Here is a 22058-nt window from a genome sequence, read left to right as displayed (position 1 = left end):
GTGGTATCTAGGAGGAAACAGCATAAATTGTCAGTATGTGAGCAATTGAGCTTTCTTGTTGTGGACTTGGGGCTGGAGGGTGTGGCAGTGGGTGGACAGCAAACATGGACTGAGCCATTGCTCTAGGAGAGGAGCAGCAAAGAAATGACAACACTGAAGCCTCGATACTGCAAGTAATGCACCCAAAATGTGGTTAAGAGAATGATATGAGCCAACGAAGAGGACATCATTTCTCTCTCATGATTGAAAACTCATCTAAAGTGTTAATGCTTTCATAACATTTCTCAAATTCATTTATAAGCACCAAGTTATGGTGTTATATAGGCACGAGCGGAGAAGCTTTTTTTTTTGTCAAAGACATTTGGCAATTGATATCGTCATTCTTGGACCATCTAAAATTATCAATACAGGTAGATGGCAAGAAGCATACATGTCTTCACACATACCAAATGATTTCTCAGGCCTTGTATGGTCTGAGGGTTGGCTATTTCCCACTATTGGCAAATCTCTCATTTGATGACATATGGAGTAGACTTCATCATAGTAATTTTATTCTAAACCTTTTATCACTAAATTTTTGTTATCAAGCTAATCAGATATAGCTTTGACAATGTTGAAATACCACTATTTAATAATAGTCAATTACTATCTGTTTACTTGTTGGTCATAGGCTTGAACTTAGGGCCTGGTCCCTAAGTTACAAAAGGCATCGTTTCTTTTTCTTTTTTTTCTATCAGTTTTGGGGCTTGAACTCAGGGCCTGGGCACTGTCCTTGAGCTTTTTCAAGGCTAGAGCTCTACCACTTGAGCCACAGCACCACTTCTGGCTTTTTCTGTATATGTGGTACAGAGAAATCGAACCCAAGGCTTCATGCATGCTAGGTGAGCACTCTACCAATAGGCCACACTCCTGGCCCAGGGCTAATGTTCTTTACCAACTTGTTTGAGACTTGTTTGAGAGTAATGTAGGCATCATCCAACAAGATATCTACAGCTAAACTGGCCAGAATGTGAGCCTTCTATATATTCTAAAAAAGTATAGCCAAATTTTATGCGTTTGAATCAGTCTTTGAAGACATCATTCTAGAACTTACAGATGTGGGTGATATTGTCCTACAGAGTCATTTTTACTCCTCCAAGATCTATGAACCAGTGAGAAACATCAGGATTTATGTGCATTTTATTTGAATGAAGATGCTAAAGGCTGTGTAAAAAAACTATTATTATGATGGCTTATGTACTAATATAAAGCAAATTCAGCTCATGGCTAGTGACTCTTAAGGATAACATACTTCAAGGCTCATACAAGAATGGAAAAATTTCTGCACTAGTGCTAGTGAGCTCATTTAGCGAGTCTTAAATTCGTTTCGTAAGCTGAGAGCACCATCGTAGGCATACTCATGTTTTGTCTTTCAATGTACTAATTCAGGAGCTTGGTCAATATCAGTTTGTTAAGTCTCCAGGCGCTGAGTCTGTACCAACCTCCAGGCACAGCTCTGGTGTTGGACTGATGATGTAATGTATATTCAATCTGAGTAAGGTATGTGTTTGTGATGGATTTTTCCTTTAGGAAGTTACTCTGGCACTTTTGCAGTGGAAGTCCTAAGAAAGCCCAAAATATCACACACATTCTTAGTTATATGAAGCATCAAATCACAACCAAGCCCCAGCAGTCTTCAATGCAACTGATCCAGCAACTAAAGAAACCATAAACCTTTACCCAAAGAGTCAAACTCTTATCCAAACCTTGTACTATGCTGGTTCGTTTTGGTACCCTGAAATTTGGGTGAATCTACTAAATTTGGGTGAATCTACTAAATTTATCACATGCATCTTTAGCATCTATGTTGTTTCCTCATAAAGTACAGAATACTTAGCGTATTTTACTTCTGCCTCTTCTTCTTCTTCTTCGGGAATTCAAAACTATAGAAACAAGGATCTATGAGTACATTGCACTGTGACTTATTAACATGGTTTTCTTATCTTTATGAGAAACATTGGCAAGATAAAGTGCCCCAATGTAAAGGAAATAGCAAATCTATTAAAAACTCATGAGCATTCCTGTAGTATGTATGATTCAATTCAGTTTTGATCATCAAATCTTCTTTTTATTTTCTTTAAATGTCAGTCCTCCAGCTTAAATTCAGGCTGGGTCACTGACCTTTTGTGCTAAAGCTAGCACTCTACCACATGAATCACAGCTCGACTTCTGGGCAATTCACTGAGTTGCCAGGAAATATGAAACACCAGTGCCCAACTAGATTATGAGTTCTTACCAGATCCAACCAGGACTCATTTTCAAAGAAGAAGGCAGCAAGTCTTCAAGTATATGACTTCGAATATACAGCTGGGGACCACCGTGACTCATTCAGCAACAAAAGAAACCATAAGACTTTACTCAATCCAATTTCTATCCAGCCCTTTTAAAAGATTTATAATATTATGTTACAATTTGCAAGTGGCCTTTGCAAGTGTCCTCTGCAAAGGTCACATTCAAATGACTACATTAAATATTTTCAAGTCTTTATTGCTTCTACTGTTCATATTAGCAGTCAGAGTTGGAACTCAGGGGCTCATACTTTCAAGGCTGTCTTTGCTACTGGAGCAATAGTAGAAGCCTGTTTGGCTTTACTTTTTTCCAATTAAGGTTTTGCTTTTTGCCTGGGCCTGCCTAGATGACATTTTTTTTTTTTGCCAGTCCTGGGGCTTGAACTCATGGCTTGGGCGCTGTCCTTGGGCTTTCTCAATGACAGCATTCTACCACTTGATCCACAGAACCACTTCTGGCTTTTTCTGTGTATATGGTACTGAGGAGTCGAACCCAAGGCTTCTTGCATGCTAGGCAAGCACTCTACCATTAGGCCAGGCTCCTGGCCTTAAATGACAATTTTTGTAGTTACTTTTCCCAAGTAGCCATCCTTTCATTGGCTTAGATGACATTCATGAAGATTTTGCATGGATGGCCTGGAAATATTCTTCTTAGCTCAGCTTCCTTAGTAGCTAGGATTACATGCATGCATGGTTTTTTAGTGGCTCACGTTTTAACTGCTTAATTTAAAAGGGTAAGAAATGATGTCTGCTAATTCATGAAGGAAAAAACTTCGAAGAAATCTTCCTCCATTCTAAAAGAGTTTTTTTTTTTTGCCAGTCCTGGGGCTTGAATTCATGGCTTGGGTGCAGTCCTTGGGCTTTTCTCAAGGCTAGTGCTCTACCATTTGAGCCACAGCTCCACTTCCAGCTTTTTTCTAGGTATGTAGTACTGAGGAATTGAACCTGGGTCTTGGTGCATACTGGGCAAGCGCTTTGCCACTAGGCCAAATTCCCAGCCCCAAGAAGTACTTTTTTTTTTAAATGAGCCTTTCAGGATATCTAGGAACACAGACAATTTAATTATTGTTAATGCTACACAAAGAGGATGATATTGCTCTGAATAGTGTAAACAGACTGTTGGTAGAACATTTTCCTCAAAAAAAAGAAAAACTAAAGAAGAGGTAGGAAAGAAAGGCAAACTGATGCTTAAACATTTACCTAATGGTAATATAAGTTAACAAGAAATAATCTGTAAATGTAACAGAGTCTCATTGTTCCTGTCAATTTCTAAGGAGCATAGACATAAAATGTTCTAAAATTGTTCAAACAATCTGAGCTATTGTTAATGCTGAGCAGCAATTAATACAAACTACTTAAGATAAACTGTCATTGACTGTGACCCAAAAGCATTCAAATGAATACTGGTCTGGGAGTGACATCAGTGAATATAGTTGGAGACTGACAAAAGTTCTCTCCTCTTCAATACATTTTAAGGTCAGAATTTGGGAAATTCACGGAAGCTTTGTGTTTCTTCAGTTTAGGAAGCTATTATTCAAGAAATCAGTTGTCTGAACTCAGTAAAAGCAGCCAGCTTTGTGGCTTTTTATGTTGAGGTAGCACTGTGTGCTCTGTGGTTCTGTGCTCAGGACTACAATGGAACTAACTCATAGACTATTTCCAGGACAATCGTTATTTGGTCTGTCTGACTGACTGACCTAGATTAGTCTGTCTCTATAACAAATCAAACTTCCTCAGTGAAAATAAACTATGTTTTTGAACAGAATTGATACACACAATTGTATGCAATGTTTTTTCTTGTGATTATCTGAGATGATGGGGCAAATATTAAATGAGACACATAAAAAGAAGGGTGGCTTTTAACAGATGTGAACTGTAGTTCTACATAGTTGTTCTTGTGCAGAACTTCCCATATATACAAGGCACAGAATATGATTAAATTCTTTAGTGGGGATGTCTTAATAAACTCAATTCCAATTGACACTGAATTTCTGCACAGGTAGGAAGGGAACTTCAGGTAGAATTCTAAATAGGCCCAAACAGTTCAAATCTCCTAAGTAGCCTCTATCTTCATTAACATGTAGCAAGATCAATGGGTTGGCCTAATTTGTGATTCCATTGATCAGTTTTGAGGACTGAAAAAGAGATTCCTAGATTTGATCCTAGGAAAATATTCTATAATCTCATTAATTTTAGGTAAAAATATTTTAAACTATTTAAAATTACGGATACCTTGCCAACTAAAAATGGTCACACATCAGTCTGTTTCCTTCAACTGTTCCATTTCTATGTTACTTGTGTGTCAACTAACTTGGTGTGTACACAATCACAGTGATACAGTTTGTCATGGAGAAGAGGCATGAGTTAGGGACTGATATTTTTACCCACAGACTTACAAAAGTAATATGGACAGTGTTCTAACAACCAAATATAAGTCCCTATTTCTCACTCCTCTGGGGACTTAAATGGTTAGAATTTAAGCCTATTATTGCTTGTGGTGCCATTATACAGCATAGTAAAACATTTAGCCAAATTTTGTGTTTGGATTTGTCTTTTAAGACATCATTCCAAAAATTACAGATGAAGGATTTATCATCCCACATTGTCACTTGTACCTCGCTAAGATCTATGAACTTGAACTATGAACATCAGGGTATACTTATGTGCATTTTATATGAATGAAAATGCCAAAGTCTATGTGAAATCTGTTATTACCCTAGTGTATGTAATAATACAGGCATTCAATTTATGGCTAGTGACTCCTTAGGCTACCATACTTTAAGGCCAATACAGGAATGGTAAAGTTTCTGCATTAGGGCTGATGAGCCCGTTAGTGAGTCCTAAATTCAAAAGAGCAACAGCACAGACATACTCAAAAGGGCTCATGTTTTGTCCTTTGATGTAACGAATTCAGAAGCTTGGGTCATTAATATTGGTATGTGAGCTGCAGCACCTGGGCAAATGAGGTAACAAATCAAACTCTGGATAGAACTCTGTTGTGGAGCCAGGCGCGGTGGCTTACACCTGTAATCCTTGCCACTCAGGAGGCTGAGATCTGAGAATCAAGGTTCAAAGCCAGCCTAGGCATAAAAGGACCTGAGAATCTTATCTCCAATTAACCCCCAGAAAACGGAAAGTGGGGCTTTGCTCAAGGGTAGGGCAGTAGCTTTGAGCTGAAGAGCTCAGGGACAACGTCCAGGCCCAGAGGTAGGGTGGTAGCCTTGAGCTGAAGAGCTCAGGGACAGCGCCCAGGCTGAGTTCAAGACCTATGATCCACACTCCCCCCCCCCAAAAAAAACACCAAAAAAACCTCTGTTGTGGACTGGATGATGGAATGTGGAATGTATATCTAGTGTGTGTAAGGTGTGTGTTATGAATTTTATCTTTAGGAAGTTATGGAGGCACTTTTGCTGTGTAAGGTACAAATGTGTCCTAAGCACACATACACAATCACATATAGGTTCATACTCACGAAGCATCACAGTAAAGCCCTGGCAGTCTTCAAGTATATGACTTCATATAAACAGATGGGGACCAGCACAACTGACCCAACAATCAAAAAAAAAAAAAACAAAAAGCCAAACAACCAAAACTATAAATCGTTCCCAAAGAATCAAACTTTTATCCAACCCTTGTACCCTATTGTTTCTTCTGGTAATCTGGACTTTCGGTGTCATTTCAGGAGAGAAGTTACTAAGTTTACCACATGCATCTTAGCATCTATGTTGTTTACTCATATATTAGTGCACAAACACTTACCATATCCCACTTGTTCTTCGGGTGTCTGGAACTATAGAAACAAAATTTTATGAGAATATTGTTGTGTTGTGACTTGTTTGCATATGATTTTAAGTCCCTTCATGAGTAATGAAAGGATAGGAGAAACTCTGTCAAGGTTAAGAGTGCCTAAAGTAAAGGAAATGGCACATCTACTGAAAACTCATGAACTTTCCTGGAGTATGAATGACTCAACTCAATTTTATCATCAAAATGTTTCTCCTCCTTTGGCTTATGTCAGTCCTAAAACTTAGGGCTTAAACTTAGGCTGAGTGCTGTCCTTGAGCTTATGTGCTAAAAGGCTAGCATTCTTCCACTTGAATCTCAGCTTTACTTTTGGATAGCATTTTTGGTAGTTAATTGGTTAATAGTCTCACATTCTTTCCTGCCCAGTTGAGCTTTCAACAGTGATCCTCAGATCTCATATGAGACTCCAGTGCGAGTTCTTAACTACTTGATCCAAGCAGGACTCAGTTTTCAAAGAGGACAGCAAGCATAATGCTGCCATTTGCAAATGTTCTTTGCAATCAGTCCATAAAGGTTTTTCTATCATTCCAAAAAAACATACTGACTGAAATACTTATATCAGTTAATATTGGCGATCCTCAAACCCCAAGGTTTGAACTTAGGGGCTCACACTTCTGAATGAGGCGGTCCTTTACCATTTGGGAAATATCAGAAACTCTTTTTGTTTCACTCATTTTGTCACAACCCACCCACAATCGGGGACAAAGCACTAATGGAGACTTGACTGTGGAATTGAGGTTTGGAGTACCAGGAGACTTGAAGCCTTCTGCCAGCTTCAGATCTCAAGGTTCCACTAAACAAGGTTTTTATTGCATTTTGTACAGGGAAGTACATGCAGAAAGTAAGGCATGTTTGTGACCATACTTTGTATACAGTGATAAGTGATTTCCTTATATCTGGAACTAGAGGTAAACAGAAAACAACTTACAATTTGCATAGGCCTTAGTCTACCCTCAGGCTCTTAGGCAGTTTAGGGTGGAATTAGTCCACACCCAGGACAGAAATTAGAATTCCTATTAAGCCAGAATTGATGGCCTGCTCTGGGAAACTTTCAGCATTCTGAGAGTTTTGGGAGAATGCCTTCCAGACTCCACTCCTTTTAGATCTGAGATCTGAGATCTCACAGCTCGACTTTTCAGGCTCTCACAACTCCCCTTTTTCTATTATTTGAGAAAACGTAATTTTCATTACTGCTTGAACTAGCATTGGCTGGATGCTAGAAAATAAATATTGAAATAGGTAGGGAGCCAGCAGAATAATACTCAAAATAGAAGCTATTGGGCCCAGAAGAGGCCAAAAAGGAGTTTGTGAGCCCCAAGTTGTTACTGGATTTTAACTTGCCCAGTTCCTTTTTAAGGTGCTCTGCTTCTGAATCTTTTGAGAATTGTCAGTATAATAATCTATGAGCATGATAACTCACGGAAAGCACCAATATAATGATATAAAAGATTATATTATTTAATTTGTAGTTCTTATTACCTTAAAAACTAAAAGCAACTACAACTTTTGAGGGGGTGAGTTTATAAGTGTCCTTTCCACAGGTCTGTCTCCTCACCACAGGCCGGTGGAGAGGAGGCTCCTGCCTTCCCTTGCCCATATATATATTCCAGACCCCTCAGTGCCCAGTATTGACATCTGCATGGGGGCGGGGCCTTTCCCCCTTCTAGTCTTTTTCTTGTGGATCCCATTCAGCTGCCCACAATTTGCCTTCCCTATTTTACTGGATTTTTCCATTATGTACTACTATAGTCAGCCATGCTCCCAGTGATGACATCATCGTGGGGCAAGATTTTCCAATTTCTCTATTACATCAGTTATATTAAATATGCACAATCCTTCAAATTGTTCACATTCTAAATGATTTTTTTTTGCCAGTCCTGGCAAAACTCGGGGCCTAAACACTGTCCTTTTTTTTTTTCCTATGTATGTGTTACCGAGGAATCAAATCCAGGTCTTTGTGCATGCTAGGCAAGCACTATACCACTAGGCCAAACTCCCAGTCCCCTTAAATGATATTTAACAGCAAGTAATCTATGGCAGTCTGATTTTGTAAAATTCTTGTTCTCAACTCCTTCATTTCCTGATTTCTTTCTTTCAAAATAGCCCAGATATTTGTTACTTTGTAGAAAAGACAAGCTAGCCTACTGAGTTCTTTCTGGATATTTGCTTCAAGTCCAGGGACAGGCAGAATGAAAGCTGGAGCCATTACTATGTCACTATGTCAGTAGTATTTAATAGCACAAGGTTGTCATCACAATTTTAAACTGACAGCAAGTTTGATCATATATATATATATACACATATGTATATATATTTTTTTTGGTTGAACTCTGGGACCTAGGCACTATCTTTGAGCTCTTCAGGTCAAAGCTAGCATTCTACCATATTGAGCCACAGCACCACTTCCGGTTTTCTGGTGTTAACTGGAGATAAGAGTCTCACGACTTTTGTGCCAGGGTTGTCTTTGAACTGTGATCCTCAGAGCTCGGTCTCCTGAGTAGCTAGAATTACAGGTGTGAGTCACCAGTGCCTGGCTGTCGACCATATTTTGTGTTAGGATGTTTTGAATAGAAGGGCCTTCCTTGATACAAAAGGAAGTTTTATTCATGGTATTAATGGCCAACTGAAGCCGTTAGTAAAACTGATAAATTCTGACTTACAGGCCAAATGTACAGTGGCATTTTTCTTTTTTTTTTTGTAAGACCAGTTTTGGGGGTAGCTTTTCTGTATTTTGGAATAATTATATTTTCCTTTATCCTTGAGTAAGGCCATAAGTTTAACTATATCAGACTGGATATTATCTCTCTTAGACTGTTTATCCAGGGACCCTCAAGCTCTCTCTGGCTATGTATCTGTCTTTATGTACATGTGCTGTTTCAGAGTTGTTACATAACACAGTGCAATTAACAGTCCCTCAAACAGAGGCTTGTATCAAGCAAGAGGCACTAGCAGCATGAAGAAACCATCATCCTTGCATTAATTTCCTGTTCATTGTCCTTTAAGCATTGCTCAGCTTCTTGAAAAAGCTTCATTTGTCACCAGGTGGAGAAGATCACTGGTCTGGTTCACACTGTTCTCCCAGAGATTTTAATTATCCTCATTCTCTTGAAGGATTCTTCTAGAGGTTCTTTGATGTTGGATGATGTCTTCTTCATTTCTGGGTTTTAATTTCTGGGCTGGCAGCAGCCAGATGTCTGCAGATCCTGTGGAGCATAAGCATAACTATGACCCCATATTTTGACAGTTCTGGGTTCCCAGTTATCAGTGTCATCCATCTATCAAATAGGTTAACATAAGGACTGCATTTTTTTTCCAGATCTTTCCAGTGTTTACTTGCTGCCAAAGTTTTGGGTGGAAAGTTCAAATTTTCAAAATTAAGGGTATATGATGCTATTGCTAGCTGCTCTCTGAGGGTCCAATGACCTACACCTATCCTCTCTTTATTTAATTGGGACTTGAGTGTAAGATTGTTGTGTTCCACAAAGTCTCGTCCTTGAAGGTTCTGTGTGATTCCTGTAATATGTTTGATTTTAGGACAGTCTGCAATTTAGTATTAGTATATGCAGGGGTACTGTCTGTTTTAATAGAAGAGGGAACTTCCACCTATAGCAGCAAGGCAGGAAAGAAGATTAGTCATTACATGATTAGAAGTTTCTCTGGATAAAGGTGTATCCCAAATAGAGCCAGAGAAGGTGTATAGTGACAAGTATAAAACTTAATCAACCAAAGGATGGATAATGTGTAACATCCATTTGTCAGATATCACTAGATTGGTTCCAGGAGAAAATATTGTACATAAGCATATTTGTTTATTTGAAATAGGGAAGGGAAAGGGGAAAACAAGATGATTAGGAGGGGGTTGGGGAGGGAAAGTGGGAGAAAAACATGAGAAGAGGTAACACTGTTCAAGAAGTGAAATACTCACTACCTTATGAATGTAACTGTAACCTGTAACCCCTCTATACATCACTCTGATAATAAAATAAGATTAAAACAACAACAATAAAACTCATCCAGGAAATCTTCCATTTGAGGAGATGTCTTTTTAACTAACCTGTCTATGATAGCTAGGAACACAGACAATTTAACTGTTAATCATTGTTAATGCTTAACATAATTCAAAGAACTTAGTTTAGATCAGACAGTGATATGTAAGCTATTGCTCTAAAAAATATAAATAGAACTGTTGGTAGAACATCTTACTTAATGAAAAGAGAGACTAAATGATAGGAAATAAAAGGGAGATTGATGCTTGGTGTTTTGCTAATGGTAACATAAGTTAGCAAGAAATAATCTGTAAATGCAACATTGTTCTTGTTGATTTCTTAGGAGCTTAGACACAAAATATTCTAAAATCCGTGAAACAATTTGAGCTATACTTTATACTGAATAGCAATTAACACAAACTATTGAGGATAATCTATAGTCAACTGTGAACCAAAAGCATCTAAATGAACATGATTTATGGAGTGATATCAGTGAACACACCAGAATGGAGACAGAGGAAAATTTTCTCCTCCTCAATACATCTTAAGGTAGTTCTAAGCCATGTGGTTTTTCAGTTTAGGAAGACCTTCAAGAATAAAAATTGGGGTCAGGAGTTTGGCCTAGTGGTTAAAGTGCTTGCCTAGCATGCACAAAGACCCGGGTTCGATTCCTTGGTACCACATACATAGAAAAAAGCCGGAAGTGGTGCTGAGGCTCAAGTGGTAGAGCTCTAGCCTTGAGAAAAAGTCCAAGGACAGTGCTCAGGCCCTGAGCTCAAGCCCAGGACTGGCAAAAAAAAAAGAATAAAAATTGTCTGAGTTCAGTAAAGGCAGCAATCTTTGAGGCATTTTATCTTGAAGTCGTACCATGTGCTCTCTGGTTCTGTGTTCAAAATTAAAAGTAGCAATCACATTCAAGTGTAAACCAAAACCAAGCCCAAAGTGATGTAGCCTATTGTGGAGTACAGACATGGGTTAGAAACTAATGTTCTTTAACCCTGGTATGAGACTTACAAAAGAAATATTGGCTGTCATTCTAACTATCACTCATTTTGGGTCTTAAATCAGAATTTGAGCCTATTATTGCTCATGGTGCCATTATAAAATATAGTAAAATAGTCAAATTTTATGTGCTTGGATCTGTCTTTGAAGATATCATTTCAGAACTTACAGATATGGGCCACATATTGCTACATATTCACATGTTCTTCTCCAAGGATCTATGAACTGGTCAGAAATATTAAGGGTAGATATATTTATGTGCAATTTCATATGAATAAAGATGCCAAAGTCTGTGTGAATATATATCATGACCTTGGCCTCTGTGACAAGCAACAAAAACTAGGGACAGGGACTATGAAAATAAACACCAACATGAATTGATAGGGGTAACATAGGAAGGGTAAATTTTCTACACTAGGGCTAATGAGCAATTTGTGAGTCCTTAAACTCACCACATTAGCTGAGAGTAATAGTACAGTCACTCTAAAGGGATCATGAGTTGTCTTTCAATCCAGGAACCTGGGTCATTAATATCAGTATGTGAGCTGCAACACTTGGAGTAGTGAAGCAACAAACCAAACTCCTAGTACTCCTGTGGTGAAGACTGGATGACAGAATGTATGTCCCATGTGTGTAAGGTGTATGTTTGTGATATATTTTATCTCTAGGAAGTTATTGACGCACTGTTAATTTGTGAGATACAAATATGCTCTAAAACACAAAAACTAGATACATCAGGCCATATAGGATGAGGCTAAATGAAAGGACCTCCAGGTTATAGAAACAAAAGCCATATAATGAGTAATTGTTGTCCTTAATGTATTATGTTATCTCTCATCTCTTTGGCTGTCCCCTGGTTATCTCATATTGTTATAGTATTTTACCTTGTTATCTGATATATTATATATATGCTTATTTGGTTATTTGAAATAGGATAGGGAAGGGGGGAAAAGAAGATGAGGGGTGGAGGTGGGGGGAGGGAAATGGGGACCAAGACATGAGAAAGGGTATCAATGTTTGTGAAGTAATGCACCTTCTATCTGATGAATATAATGTAACACTTCTATTAATTACAATAAAATATATGAAGAAAAAAGATTAAAAAAGCCAAACTTGAAGTAAAAAAACAAATATGCTCTAAAATAAACTATGTTCTAAGAAAAATGCATACAGAATCACATATAGGTTCACAATCATGAAATACAGAATCACATAAAGCTTCAGCAATCTTAAAAGTCCACAATCTCATACACTGATAGGGAACAGAAGAACTGATGCAGAAACTGATGTGAGATTTTAGCTAATCAACTTTTTTTTTGCAGCCCTTAGACTTTGTTCTTTTCCATATGTAGAATTAGAGTAGCATTTAAAAAGGGAAACTCCCAAGTTTACCACATGTATTTTAGCATCTATATCGTTTTCTCACATAGTAAGTCAAAGTCCCTAAACAAGGGGTAGGTACATGTTTTACACATGCTTTTCACAGAGTTTGTATATCTCAGTTGCATTTTGACAATCAATTCTCAACTACTCCAAATAGGACCATTTCCAAAGAGGAGAACAGCAAGCATAAGGTTTGTAGCATCACACTGCTATTTGCAAATGTACTTGGAAACCAGTTGGCAAAGGTCTATTTCTCCACCATCTGAAAACACAGTTTGATGCCTAGAATATCTACTGCGTCATTGTTTACTGTCTGCATTATTCATATTGGTGGCCCTTGAGTTCGAACTCAGAGGCTCATATGTTGTGAGGCAGACATATATCACACCAAAAGCTCTATTTGCTTTGCACTCTACCACTAAGCCAAACTCCTAGCCCCTGCTTTATTTTTTCAGTCAGAATCTTGCATTTTGCTTGAGCTTGTGTGGGCTACCATCTACCTATTTACATTTCCCAAGACAGGGACATATCACCATAGACCTCCTTTCATTGGTCAAAATGGCATATCATGAACATTTTTTCCTGCAATGGCCTAAAAACACTCTCTTTATCTCAGCCTCCTGAGTAGCTAGGATTTATACATAGGACCTGAGTCTTCCTGGCTCATGGTTTAATTGGTAAAATTGAATGGAGAAAAATGAAGAAAGCAACACTTCTATTTCAGGCAAAGACATGATAACTTACCATTTCAGAATGTAGTAATTCAACAAGTATATAGTCTCCCATTTCAGAAGATGTCTTTTTTTTTTTGCCAGTCCTGGGCTTGAGCTCAGGGCCTGAGCATTGTCCTTGGGCTTCCTCAAGGTTAGAGCTCTGCCACTTGAGCCTCAGCACCACTTCTAGCTTTTTTCTATGTATGTGGTACCAAGGAATTGAACAAGGGCCTTTGTGCATGCTAGGCAAGCACTTTAAGCACTAGGCCAAACTCCCAGCCCAGAAGATGTCTTTTTTTACTGAGCCTTCCAGGACAGGCTGAGTTCACTGTTAAATCACTGCTAAGGGTATTCTTAATTGACTCAAAGAACTTAGATTAGTTTAGTCCATGAGGAGGTGGTGTGTGAGCGATTGCCCTAAAAAATATAAATAGACCTCTTGTTAGTTTTCCTCAATGAAAGGCAAATATAAATGAGAGGTAGGAAAGAAAAGAAAAACTGATCCCTGGCATTATACGAATGACAGTGTAAATAAGAAATTGCCTGTAAATGTAACAGCATCTCATTGTTCTTGTTGATTGCACTGGAGCTTAGATAAAAGATGTTTTAATATCGTGAAGCAATCTAAGCTATCATTGTTGCTGAGTGGCAATTAATACACATTGTTGAGGATAATCTCACTGGCCGGCACCCAGAAGCATTTAGATGAATATGGTTCATGGAATGACGCCAGTGAACACAGCAGAATACAGCTGGAATTCTGGAGATTCACTGAAGTTGTGTTTATTCAGTTTAGGACACTATTATTCAAGAAAAAAAGTTGTCTGAACTCAGTAAAAGCAGCCAGCTTTGTGACATTTTTGTCCTGAGGTAGCACCATGTGCTCTGTCGTTCTGTGGTCAGAATTAAAAGAAGCAATCATATTCATGATGCACATGAAAGCTTTGACACCAAGTGAATAGAGGCAGAACTGCAATAAGATAACTGGTCCATTAACCGGAGAATGTTGTTCTGACTGATCTATATTTGTCTATCTTTGAAACATTTCAAACTTCCTCAGTGAAAGATGCACCTTCAACTGATATTTCATTAAAAAAAATGTGCAGTGATTCCCTTGCAGTTACCTGAGGTGAAGGATAAATATTGGGCCTCAAAATACAAAAAAATACATGAAAGAGTAAGTGGAGCTGGGCAGGGTGGCTCACGCCTGTAATCCTGGCTATTCAGGAGACTGAGATCCGAGGATGGTGGTTCAGAGCCAGCCTGGACACAAAAGAACCTGAGACTCTTACCCACTAGAAAACTGGAAGTGGTTCTAGGGCTCAAGAGGTAGGGCAGTAGCCTTGAGCTGAAGAGCTCAGGGACAGGGCCCAGGCCCACAGTTCAATCCCATGACAGGCAATAAAAAAAAAAAAGCTATCAGTGCTGATTTATCATTCCCTCTTGTGCAGGGCTTTCCATATGTACAATGCCTTGAGCCTCAGAGAAGACCTGGGGATGCCCTACTAATTCACCTGCAGTTGACAGATGGAGTGGAAACTTTCAAGAGTTCTAAATAGGCTAATAGTTGAAGCATATCCTCAACAAAAAATAGTCCCTTGATAAAGACTTAAGTCTTTCCATTTCCTTAAGAATGAGGAAATGTCATTTTTTCTAATGGAAGCATAGAATTTCATTGTATATATATGTAAATTTGTTCAACCACTCCAGAAAGCAGCATGGAAGTTTCTCAAAGACTAAATATAGAGCTTCCCTATGACCCAGCAATCCTATTCCTGGGTATTTATCCAATTGACACAAACCAGGCCACCAGTGCAACTATGTTCACTGCAGCTTTGTTTCCCATAGCTAAGATATGAAATAAATCCACATGCCCCTCAGTGGACAAATGGATCAAGAATATGTGGTATAGATACACAATTTGGTGCATATTTACTCAGTTTTATAATAGTTCAAATCACTTTTAGATAAGTCCATTAATTTAATGTTATTAAATTCTGTATTGCAGTTGTAAGAATATATAAATTACAGAGGCTGTACACTGGGTAACATATGGACATCAGGTAACAAAACTTTTTATATTTAAAGGAGGACAAAGTTGGCATTTTCTAAATCTGTGCTTGTAGCATTACAGATTTAGAAAGTTTCACAGATTGAAATTCTTCATTGTTTTCTATCGTGGGAACAGGGGATCACATAATTATTATTTTTGCATCAAGCTAATGATTCAATTTCCAGTTGTAGTTTTTGGCTGTCCTTGAACAGTGGTGACAACCGGAAGTTTGGTATACAGAATGAGTCTGCTACAATTTCTTTTGAAGCAGTTAAAGTAGAAGCTGAGAAACATATTTGAAGAAAACTGTTAAATTAGCCTAAGGGCAGAAAACTGAAGAAGAAAAATTATGCTGAGTTTAAATTTTTGCTCCTGTCATTTGTTGGTTTCTAAGCAGTCATTTCCATCAGAATGGGGCTTCGGAATTCAGAGTTCTTGTGCTCTCTCACATCACCATCATGTGGAACTTATGGACAGCAACTCTTTGTAGGTGATAGGTATCAGAAGACACAGTGACTGGGAGTATGATGCTGGTTCCTGATGGCTTAGGCTCAACATCACAAAGATGAGGCAAGATCTCACAAGAGGACTCCCACATTCTCCATTCTCAGATTCTTTAAATGTCAGAGTTTATAAGAAGTTAATTCTCTGGAGGGAATGCATCAGAGAAGGGCAGGTTCCTAATCCTAAACCACATTTTTCCTCCATCTTTTAGTTCCTTATCCCACGGATAATGATTTCCTTCTATTGAAGTCCTCTGAAGAGCTGAACTTCAAAAGTGGTACTTTCTCCACCAATTATCCTCACACTAATAAATGACTTGCAGCGAGTGCTTCTGAGGACCAAGTGACCACTGCGAGGCCAGTGCCTTACTGTCTCCAAAGATGACCCAGATGCCAGGGCCGCCTTCTAAGGTAATTGTCATGTGACAGTTGTGAAATCAATTTGATAAGCCCTGGACAGACCTCAATGTGAACTGATAGGTAAATGATTTAGTGTTTGATGGCTTAATGTGTAGATGTCTACCTCTGTCTTGGGTACTTCTGACATCAGCATCTGTAATTCTACCTACTTAGGAGGCTGGGTTTTCAGGGCTATCGTTTTGAAGCACACTGGGGGAGAAAAGTCTATGTGATTCTTATCTCCAATGGCGTATCAAAAACCCAGAAGTGGAGCTGAGGCTCAAGTGGTAGAGCAGTAGTCTTCGGCAAAAGAAGCTCAGGGCAGGACCCAGTCCCTGAGATCAAGCCCTTGTACAACAAAGACACATACATTAAAAAGATAATCTCTATCAAGACCAAAGGAACAAAAGGCGCATGGTGTCCTGAATATATGGCTATTAGATCCAAAGAGTACAAGAGCGAGGACTCAATATTTGCATACCCAAAGCTATGGACATGGTAATGGAAATATAAACATAACTACATAGTCATAAAAACCTATGACTATAGACATAATGTTTTATTTCATAAATTAATATGTATCTATGATATACAAACTCTTAGCCTAATTTTGATTAAGTTCTAAAAACTAAGTGCCAGTGATTGTATATAGAGATTCCCTTCTTGAACACCCGTCTGTTAAATATGTCATTTGAAATATGATGTAAAAATCAATGTTAATAAATTCTTTAATAAAGAAAAAAAGATAATCTCTAGAATTTTCTCTTGGAGTACTTTGGAAAATTTGAAAAGTTCAGGTTGTAATACGAGTTAGCATGTCTAATTAAGAAGTGTTTAAATGCAAATCACTTGTTATAACATTCAAATATACAAATGAAATAATACTCAAATTATTGTTTCTGTTATAACTCTGAAAAGAAATTTTAAGTATTTTGAGACCTGTCAACCAGTGCAATTGACAGGAAAGCATTGAATAATAATAACATACTTTTCACACAGCACACTAAGTTTCCCATAGTCAATTAGGTAATCAAAGCAATCAAGAATTAAACTTCTCTGCTACTTGAGCTTTAAGAATTCAGCAAAGATCATTAGCTGGACATACTGTCTGTAGTTGGCTGGCGTAGTGGCTGCAGGTGAGGGCAACCTTTATACCCTGGCAACCTGTTGGCACTATAAAGTTTTTAAAAGGTGTTGCTAAACTGCTTTTATGAGACTCCATTTTACATACTCTTATGCTAATATATTTAATAACTAGTAACTGAAGTAGTTCAATGGGACTAAGGAGTTAAAGGCCCAAGGATTGCCTTGTTGGGATTAACACAATTATGAGAACAAAAATAAATTGTGAAACATTGAATATACTGTTACCTATGCACACAACTTAAAAGAATCTACAGAAATTATTGTATAGGGAAGTATTTGTGCAAAAAAAATCTCAAGAGTCTTAATTTTACATAACCATATGAGAAATTGATAAATACTGTGGTGGTTGATTTTAGGTTTGGTTTGGCTAAATAAAGATCCTTAACTGACAAAAAAACTCAACAAAGAATGTGGCATTCAGTACCAGAGAACACACACACACACACACACACACACACACACACACACACACACACGATCATATCACTACAGAAATAGCATGTCACAGAAGTTTCAGAGATAGATCTCAATTTTTATGGTGTGGCCTTACAGTTGCTATATACACACTACATTTTATACACACTATATTTGAAAACAGGTTGTACAATATTACATTTTAATACATCTGTTGTGTTATTTCAGAAACAATTCTAAATCCACACATTATTCTTTTAAAATATGACCTGTCACCTCCCAAATATAGTCAAATAGTGAGACTTGAATGGAGGAGGAGTAAACCTATTTCAAGAACTGACTTTTAGTAAAAAAATTGAATCACTCCAAAACAATCAAAGAAACCAAAGAATCACTCCAAAGAAACAACCATCCCATTATAAGATGGACCAAAAACTTAAAGAGAGACTTCTTTGAAGAAGAATTAAGAATAGCTGATAGATACATGAAGAAATTCTCCACATCTCTAGCCATAAAAGAAATGCAAATCAAAATGACTTTTGAGATTTCACCTCCAGTTAGAATGGCCAGGATCAAGAAATCTAATAATAGATGCTGGTGGGGATTTTGCCAGGAGAGATCACTACTACACTGTTGCTGAGAGTGCAAACTCATTCAACCACTATGGAAAGCAGTATGTTGGTTCCTCAAAAGACTCCCCTATGACCCAGCAATTCTACTCCTTGGCATTTACCCAATGCTCCAGAAACAAGAACATACTAAAGTCACTAGCACAATGATGTTCACTGCAGCACTATTTACCATAGCAAAGATATGGAACCAACCCAGATGCCCCTCAGTAGATGATTGGATCATGAAGATATATTTTTTCACAATGGAATTCTATGCTGCCATCAGAAAGAATATCATCCCATTTGCAAGGAAATGGAAAGACTTAGAAAAAATCATATTAAGTGAAGTAAGCCAGACTCAAAGGAACATAGGCTCAATGGCTTCCCTCATTTGTCATAATTAGTCTAAACCTTGGACTCTCCTAGCAGAGGTTTACAATAGGGCAAAACCTAGATACATAAGGCCATATAGGATGAGGCTAAATGAAAGGACCACCAGGAAATGGAAGCAAGAGCCATATAATGTGAGATTGTACTATGCTATTTCTCATTTCTTTTGTTGTCCCTTGGTTATTCTCGTATTGTTACAGCATCTTACTTTGTTATCTGATAGTATTATATGTATGTTTATTTGAAGTAGGATAGGAAAGGGGGGGAAAAACAAGATGAGGGGCGAGGGGGGAGGGAAATGGGGACAAAAACATGAGAAGGGGTATCAAGGTATGTGAAGTAATGCGGCTTCTATCTGGCAAATATAATGTAACCCTTCTATTAATTACAATAAAAAATTGACTTTTAGACAAACTTCTTGTCTAAAACAAAACATCTTGTTTTGTTTGTATCATTTCTAAGCTATTATTACTTCTAGAGCAAATTAACTTTCTGCTTAGATAAAATATTAGCAGAAATGCAATTACAAAAAGCCAATTTTCTCCAAGAATACAACTATTGAAGTATATATTTTGTTATCTGTTTACATTAGTATAAAGTTGTTTTCCAGTGTGAATTCAGTGAAGAAATTATCGATCACTTTGCATTTCAATGATGGTCTACCTTACTGAGTAAATGAGGAAAATGAATATTTTTCCTAAGAACATTCTTACGACGGTATAATTATTTTAGATATAACTGTTAAAATTTTACCACAGATGTTTAACTTATTTGCTCATAAGTGGATATTTAACTACATCTATTTTCAGAATCTGCTCACGAAAATAAGCTACTGAAAGAATGCGATCTACCCTAAAATACATAGATCAAGTAAAAATTGTAGGGTGAAAAAGAGGTGTGAATGGGTTTTGTCGTTTTCAGAGATTATAATTGTCTCCATAGAGCATCTCTTTGGCATTTCAAAAGAATAGTGTCAGCAACAAGCAGCAACAACAGCAGCAGATATGGTCCTATCATAAACATGGCTCTGTGAGCAGAAACAAAAGGACTCTGTGGAACTGTATAAATAAATCAGAGGTAGAGAGACTGGGCGAAAGGTACACACAAGAATGGCAGATAAAGTTACCCTTCTCTTTCATGTAGAGTTGAGTTACACACTGACTAGTTGTCATAAATGTGAGAAGCACTTTGACAGCCCATGTACCAAGGCCTTACTTTGTAGGAAGCATCATGTAACTAACCAACTGGGTAGAAGGGCACTGTACCTTGTGGAGACAAGCTAGATGGAAAAATATTTGGGCTGTATGCCAGTGGGCCAACACTCTGATTCACATAATGGGGCATACACATTTGGCTACCCAATTAACAATCTGTATATTGGCAGATGGTGTACTGTGTACTCTGAAGATAGTGTACTGTGTGTTCACATAAGCATTTTTGAGAAATGGCAAAATGAGGTCAGAACACAAGGGAGCATACCCCAATTGACTAACAGATTATAATAAAACTGTCTTGAGCTGTGAGCAAGTCAGAGGATCCCAATGATAAAAAATGACTGGGGAATACACTTCACTGGGAAAAAATAAAACTGGGCTAAGTAATGGGTGATATTACTACTGGACTGTGTGCTGTTGTGGTATGCTGCTGTTACTATATACTATACCCAATGATGAGTTTGTAGATTCACAGCTTTGAATGAAGCATGACTTCCATCAGCCTCTTGCTTGGCATCTTTCTTTGGTCTACCAGAATCAAAGGAGAACCAGACAACGACCTGCAACACAACTCCAATAGAGGAATTACAACAAGCAAAAAGAGGGCCTTAGCTGGGGTACTTTCTGAACCAGTCTTCTCAAGTATAGGGATTTTATAGCCATGGTCACCCCAGTCCATTTTACTCTGCTGAGTTCAGGCGAACTGTTTTTGTGTTTCTTAGGTTTTAGGGTTGTTAGTTTATTAACAAAAGGACCTGAAGATCATAATTAGATGATGTCTCCGATGATGGTAACAATCTGGATGGTGACCCCTCCAAAGTTTGGGAAGGAAAAACTGACCTGGTCCCCATATAACATTATAGCTGAACCCTGGCCTCTGAGACTGTCCCCCAGAGTCGATCCCTTTATTCAGCTCTTACAATAGGTAGTTCTGATGAACAAGTCTTTGGGGTTCATGGAAGGATCCTAGTATGCCATATTTTGTCCCAGGTCTCATCTAGGAGAAGTCATTGTGTACAGTGGAGAGAAGTTTCTCTCTCTGGAACTGAGTGAGCCAGTAGCACTGACACAACATCTTCCATAAGATTAACTACATTACATGGTTTCTATATAACTTTGATATAATGGCTACATTCATGAGAAATTTACTCCAAGAAATGAAGTCAGGATCAAAGAGAACCAAGCAGAGTCCAGAAGTGAGCCAAGGGTACATAGGTATACTTAGTGAGAGTTAAGGATTACCTTATTGATGCAGGTATATGTAAATATGTAGATGTAGAAACAGATTCAGCAGAGGTAAAAACAAAATGTAAACAGAGGAAAGGCTAGAGAAAGTTTGATCAACAGATACTATTCTATAGTCAGGAAAAATAAGTTCTGGTGTTCAAATTCAAAACAGATAAAAAACAACATACTATGTGCTTCAGAAATGATAGGCAAAAGTGTAACTGTAATCCCGCTGTATATCACCTTTATAATAAAAATTAAAAAATACAAAGATAGGAAAAAGGATTTACAATTTTCTACCATAAACATGGTAACTCTTAGAGGTGACAGACATGATAATCTGATTTGAATATACAATATGGATAAATACTTAAGCAATACCCTATATTAGGTACACTTCTCATGAAGAACACCACCAAAGGGCTGCGAGTTTGGCTTAGTGGTAGAGTGCTTGTCTAGCATGCAGGAAGACCTGGGTTTCATTCCTCGGTACCACATACATAGAAAAAGATGGAAATAGTGCTGTGGCTCAAGTGTAGAGCTCTTGAGAAAGCCCAAGGACAGTGCTCAGGCCCTGAGTTCAAGCCCCAGGACTGGCATATAAACACACAAAACACCCACACCAAGAAAAAAAAACTCCCTTTTTTCATCCCTAGAGCCTGAAGTCCTCAGGAAGATGTGAAGAGATGATTGGGACTTTGTGATGAGAAGTGAGGCCTGGTTCACAAGAAGCAGCTGTGTATACTTGTATATTTTATCTTCCCTGGTTCTTCTCATAGCCCACCCTAGTGTCAATCTCCTTTTAGTTACACACTTTGACATCACTGTAAACACTCAAACTGGTCCTTGATTCATACAGCAGCTGTGCAAGTCAGACTTCTTGCTG

The sequence above is a fragment of the Megascapheus bottae genome, chromosome 28 (genome assembly GCF_031878675.1).
Source record: "Megascapheus bottae isolate mThoBot1 chromosome 28, mThoBot2.hap1, whole genome shotgun sequence".
NCBI lineage: Eukaryota > Metazoa > Chordata > Mammalia > Rodentia > Geomyidae > Megascapheus > Megascapheus bottae.
Note: the sequence above shows the minus strand (reverse complement) of the source record.